General features: G+C 34.8%; 1 pseudogene; it reads left to right on the forward strand.

Annotated features, from left to right (window-relative positions):
* The first annotated feature begins 3,228 nt into the window (after positions 1-3,228).
* On the forward strand, positions 3,229-3,336 carry LOC126031997 (uncharacterized; annotated as a pseudogene).
* Positions 3,337-6,948: the final 3,612 nt, after the last annotated feature.

Raw genomic sequence — 6,948 nt, forward strand, 5'->3', positions numbered from 1 at the left:
AGTCTACTAAATGTTAACACAAGATCCAGCCTGAAAGCACCCTCCAGTCTATATGGTAAGTATTCATAGAACTGATGACAAACTAAAGCTGAAGTTAATAAGAAAATCTTGAATGGGATGGTGGTGGGATAAGGAGTGGTGTACTTGTTAATGGGAAAGATATTTAAAATAATAGCACAGAGAACACAAAGGAAGAATTGTTTCACACAATTTAATTGGGGGGAAATTTGGGAGGAAGGGGGCTGAGGTTCTTGGAAGACAGAAAGGTTACATTGGTGAATGGTTTGGTATTAGAATTATGTGTATAGAAAATATTATTAATGATAAATTTTCATATTGTTTTCCATAAAGACTGGACTAGACAGTATCCCAACAGCAGTGAATAAGAGTTCCTTTTCCTCAACATCCCTTCCAACACTGATTGTTCTTAAAAAAATAATAATAAACTGGAACTTGAGCTCCCATATGATGCAGCTATACCACTCCTAGAGATATACCCTAGGAATACAAAATTGCCTTCCTCACACCTATATTAATTGCAGTGGTATTTATAATAGCCAAAATCTGGAAACAACCAAGATGTCCTTCAACAGATGAATGTGTAAAAAACTGTGGTACATATACACAATAGAATATTATGCAGACATCAGGAGATGAAGTCATCAAATTTTCCTACCCATGGATGGACATGGAAATTATCATGCTGACTAAAGTAAGTCAGAGGAAGAGAGATGACACAGGATGGTCTCACTCATCTATGAGTTTTAAGATAAATATAATACATTATTGTAGTAATGTCCAGAAAAAATAGAGATGAGGGCTGGAAGGACTGGCTCATGATATGAAGCTCACCACAAAGTGTGGTGAGTGCAGTTAGTGAAATAACAACACTGACAACTATCATGACAGTGTTAATGAGTGAGAGAAGTAGAATGCCTTTCTTGAATAGGGGCATGGGGAAGAAGGGAATTGGGGGACATTGGTGATGGGAATGTTGTGTTGGTGAAGGGGGAGTGTTCTTTTTATGACTGAAATCCAACTACCATCATATTTGTAATCATGGTGCTTAAATAAAGATATTATTTTAAAAAAGAAAATATTATTAATGACATTGTAAACCACAACATTTTAATTACATTTTTTAAAATAGTAGCACAGGGGTATATGGAGACACATTACTTAAGGCTCATGCTTAGAATTTATGACAGGGTTAAATTTTAGCACCACATGATACACCTCAGCCTCACTAGGTATGACCATTAAGGCTCCCAGCATCTCTAGGTTTACCCAGATCGTCCAGGCATCACAAGCCAGGAGAAAAGTTGAACCCTTTCACCCTTACTCTGAACCACCTGCCCTGTTTGTTGGTGGAGAATCACAGGTGGGGTCCCCAATCTCCTGACCACTGCTTGAGAGCTCCCCAAATAAAATTAAAATTATTGCAAAAGAGAGTTCCATTGGCTTCCTATTTTTTTAGAGATCTACATTACACACAGGAGAATCTTAGGAAAAGTTAGCAAAAGTACTAAAAATTATTTGTACCATTATATCTTTAAGTACCTAAAAAATCTGTGATGCTTCATGATCTATTATTACCCTAAATTATTGACTAGTTCTGGCATATGACTACATATACAAAACAAGTCAAAGGACATCTAACTTGTAGGCACACTATTCTCCTCTTAGCTATTACAAATGAAGTATAGTTAAGGTAAATCACTGTTTTATTGATTTAGCATGTAATAAAAATTTTCATTGAAATGTTGAATCTCTAATAGAAAGAAGATCAAGTATTCAACAATAGATGGATTTTTTTGGTGCTTCATGGCAAGTGTGCAAAGATAACCCAGATCTTTTGAACATTAGGATGATGGCCATTGTTAAGTTAGATCTTTAATATATCCAATTATCTCCAATATTTGAGAATACTATAATAAGGATAAGAGTTCATTTTCTGCATCGTTTGCAGAGTCTTGGTGCTTAAAGAGAAACAATTATGTATGTAACAAAGAGCTCTGCATTTCGTTTCTAGGTTCCCATGTCCTCTATAATGAATTCTGAGGTACTCAGGAGAACACAGTTTTACATCATTAGTGGGATCCTCAAGGCTGCTTTATGCTTTGAGGAAGAATATTATATATAGATTTTTTTTAAAAACTAACCTTTGCATTTATTTTTAATTTAAAAAATAAAAGATTAGAACAGAAGAACATCACATATTAAAAACATATCATTCAAATGTAAGATCTACAATTACCTGCCATGGAATGGTTATTACAATACCTCTGGGTCTAACTTTCTACATATATCAGATTAGACTAATACTTGTCAGGAACAATTGCATTGGGGTGTGAAATAATAGTGTATGTCAAGTGCCTGGCACATGGCACACACTTCTTGCATTGTGATCTGTAGATGCACTTCGGTGTAAAGTTTACTTTCAGAAGACGTTCCCTGTTTTCTGAGTTTGAGGTTGTTTGAAAGCCTTCTTTCCTGCTGGTTGGCCGACTTTCCCTTTCCTTATTGCTTTAAGAATACTTCTCTCTTTGACCCATTGTAAATAGGAACAATTGTTTGGTTGTTCCCCCAGAAGGAGAAGCCTTCCTGGAGCCTGGCTGACAGCGCACCCTGTCTGATCTGTCTAACAGCTTTGAAGCCGGAGACAAAGCACAGGCTCTCACTTCCTGCTCTAGGAAGAGAACAGTGTCCCCAAACCAAAATAGATCCCTGTCGTCTTGCAAACACCATCCAGAATAAGTACAAAGGAAACGAGGGCAAAAGTCCTCTGTGGTACAGAACGAGACAAAATTCTCCCCAAATAAAAAGTTCTTAGGGATTTACAGGAACCTGTAATGGGTATGAGAACACAAGTATCATTATTGTGTAATTAAGTACTATAAAATAATAATGTACCATTGCAAGGGAATTCTTATTTTACACACAAACAAAAAACAACATTTACAAATTTTTAACAAATGGATAAATACACAAAAATAATCTAGCGAGGCTGGTGTGATAGCACAGCGGGTAGAGTTTGCCTGGCATGCTGCTGTCTTAGGTACTATCCCCAGCATCACATATGTTCCCCCAAGCCTGCCAGAAGTAATTTCTGAGTTCTTAGCCAGGAATAAACCTCCAAGAGCCATGGGGTGTAGGCCCTCTGAAAACAACAACGAACCATTATCTGGAGTTTAAGATTCTAATGATTTTATTTATATAAACGTATAAGAGTTCTTTATACTGACTGTATAGAAAGAGGAGGTAGAGTAAATGCGCCCCATATACACCTCAACCCAGGTCTTTTGCTTGGTCTGTATTGTGAATTGGGGGACAAAACAAAACAAAACAAAAACAGTGTGAATGAATGAGAAAAGTAGAAAGCCTGTCTAGAGTACAGGTGGAAGTGGGGTGGGGAGGGGGGAGATTTGGGACACTGGTGATGGGAATGTTGCACGTGTTCTTTACATGACTGAAACCCAACTGCAATTATATTTGTAATCAAGGTGTTTAAAAAAGATATTAATAAAAATTGATTTTCAAGGTGTACAGATTTCATGTTGGTTAAATTCTTACTTGGTGTTGATGCCATATAGGTTGGCACCCTTGGTAGTATTCCAATCTCTTTAGTCTGAAAGAGAAGAGGACATAAAGGCAAATACCACACACAGCACTGGACAGCAAACATGTTTCGACCAAGAGACTTGTGTCTCTATCTCTGAGACATTTTACCCTCTTCACAGAATGTCCTCCTAGGCTCAGACACACAGAGTATTTTATTCCATTATGATTAATATGATTTCAATAATGTAGGTCTCCTATTCTTTTCTACCTGTGACATTCTTAACATTTCAAATGTCACATCAAAACAAGTCACCATACAGAAACTGTAAAACTGCCCCCTTGACAATTCATAGGGAAGATAGGCAACGATTTCTCTAATATAAGAATAAATGAAAAAATGAAGTCACTGGGTGCCTGATTTTATTTTTTACTTATTGTCTGTTTTGTCTCTTCCTCAGCATCAGTAAAATCATCTTCTGTGTCATCATAACTGTCCTGCTGCTACATGATTGCCCTGAGCAGTACTACTTCCTGGCACCATGTCTGCTACTTTAAAATAATTCTTTTTAGATTCCTTAAAATATGCATAAGAAACTACAATTACAGGTAAAGATAGCTCAGTAAAAGACAAAAAAAAAATTACCTGTGAAATTTAGTAGAATATTAGATAATAACTTGTAATAAAAACAAAAACATGCTCACTCAGGTTCATAATTTGATATCCCCAACACACAAAGAGCTCTTACAAATTAATTTAAAAATGACATGTGAAAATGTGAAACTATTCACAATAGAAGACATGAAAAAGGCCAAAAACCACAAGAACCGATGATTGATATTCACAGTAGTAATCAGAGAAGTGAAAACTGCAAGACCTAGACAATATTTGGGATCGTGGAATAGTATCTCCATCAGTGTGACAAAATTTCCAAGTGGTGCTTTGAAAGTGGTGCTGATACCCAGGTTTGGAAGGAACTGTTACTCTGGATTATGAACAAATAGTTTTGTAAATTATTCAGACTAAAAATATTTTCAGCATTTGTTAAATTATAAAAGTACTTCACCTAGAGTTTTAAATCTAGGTAGTTATCTAACAGAAATAAAAATAAATTATTTAAAATTGAAAATATACATATATGTACACATATGTGTAGAAAAGAATGGACATGGATTAGATAATTATTCAATAATTCTAGCTACAGCTAAATTTATGAGATCCAAAAGTCATGACATATGCTGACTTTCAGTAAGTTATTTAATTGTTAGGTCTCTGATTTTCTTTTCCGTATAAAGTAAGAAAAATATATATTATTGGAGTGTTTATAAAAATTAAGTAATATAATGAATTTAAAATACTTAAACATATCAATACTGTCAAAATCATAATAAAAATTAGATCAGCTAGTACCATTATTTGTTTCTGTTTGCTTTATTCTGTTTGTTTTTAGGGCCCCAACCAGGGTTGCTCAAGGTTTACTCTTGGCTGTGCACTTGGCAATTGCTCCTGGCAGGCTTGGGGGAATCTTATGGGATGCCAGGAATTGAACTGGATTGGTCGTGTGCAAAGCAAATTCCCTACCCAATGTGCTATTGCTCTGGCCACTATTGTCATTATTTGTAACAAAATACATACATAGAAACATATTACACATCCATAAGCAAAAAAAAGGAACCTATTGCATATAAAACCATTAAAAATTGAAGCATATCAGCATGCAGATATATTCAATAAAAACACAAGTTGCCATTATATATTATTATACAATCCTAATCTCAAATAAGAAAAGAAAACGGATGAATTATTTTATAATTGTGACTTTGTTAGTGGTAGAATCCTATTTGTCATGTTTTTTTTTTTGTTGTTGTTGTTGTTGTTGTTATTGTTTTTTGCTTTCATTGTTCTTCAAGTAGTTCACTGTTGGCTTCTTTCTATCTTCTCCCTCATCACTCCCTGACCGATTTCTCCCAATAAAATATGGGAAGACAAAACAACAGCAACAAAAATCATACTTGAAAATGTTATGGGGTTGAAAATCAAGTTGTGCCATTGACTGCCTGGAAAAGATATATGACCAATATAAAAGATATTCATGAAAATACTCCTTAAAGATAGACAAGATGATGTTCCCAGCTTGGGGAAAGATGAGAGTGTATTGGAAAGAAAGCAGTGAGTTTTGGAAGGAAGCCTGGAAGAAATGGGCCTGAGTCCAAAGCCACAGAGAGAGGCAGAACATGTGGAAAACTTTAGCAAGCCTGGTAGGATCCAAAATCAGAAGAAGCTGCACCTCAGTTAACTTGAGGAGGGAGGGCCTAGGGAAGCTTGTAAAAGAAGAGAAGAAATAGCTGTGGTGAGCTCTGGCATTAGGACCTTCAGACTGCCTTGAAGAGATTGGCATAGTTAGATATTACCACACCTGACAAGGACTAGCAAAAAGGGCCAAGGGCCAAGGTCAGAACCAGTGGCTAGAGGGGATATACTATATATTCAATACACTATCCTACCAAAGATCAAACACTCCATATGCTCTATCTTCCAGCAAATATCTTGTTACTGCATGAATTCATTACAATACAGGTACAATCATATTGAATGGTATATGTAGGTGGGGAGAGTATTCCAAATTCACCAAGATTGTCTTCCTACTTAAGAGATGGAATGCTGCTTCAAGCTAAAAATCAAGGAAAAGTCAAATTATATTTCTTTTACACAAATTGAATTTGTGAATTTATGTGCATTCAATACATTTTGAGTATATATCAATATGGATGATTAGAAAAAAATGGTTGAATAGAGACTTTGCAGCTAGAAGGAAAAGAAGAAACTATCTTACTTTGATATTTTTGTAATTAAAAGTTTAAAATGAATGAGTATTAGGTATGTAAATTACCATACTGAAATAGTACCAGATACAAAGTAAAAAACAGTTTAAAATTTATTTTTGAAGTCACAAAATATCAAGACTCAAAATACATATGTAGGAATATGTAGGACAACTTATTAATATCTAAAAATATCAATTTACTGTTTTAATAAATGACAGATTGGGTTGACTAGTTTATAAAATTCCTCCCATCCCTAAAATTTTGTAATGATCTAAGTTTTCTGTTCTTTAAAATGTACAATCATGATGTACAAGAGCAGTATTTAAGAAGGATCTAGAACAAGTAAAGTCCCTTTCTATTTACTGTTCTAAGGACAATAACTATTGAAACTCTAGAACTGTTTTAAGAAACAGAAACTCCATTTATAAATCAGTTTCCCAAGTATTTTCTATGTTAACCTTGGGAAATTTAAAATATTTATATTAGATTAAATTTCTAAAGCAGGCATTCTTAAATCAGAATATACAGTAGAAGAAACTTGTAGTTTAAAACTGCACATGCTAT

The sequence above is a fragment of the Suncus etruscus genome, chromosome 15 (genome assembly GCF_024139225.1).
Source record: "Suncus etruscus isolate mSunEtr1 chromosome 15, mSunEtr1.pri.cur, whole genome shotgun sequence".
NCBI lineage: Eukaryota > Metazoa > Chordata > Mammalia > Eulipotyphla > Soricidae > Suncus > Suncus etruscus.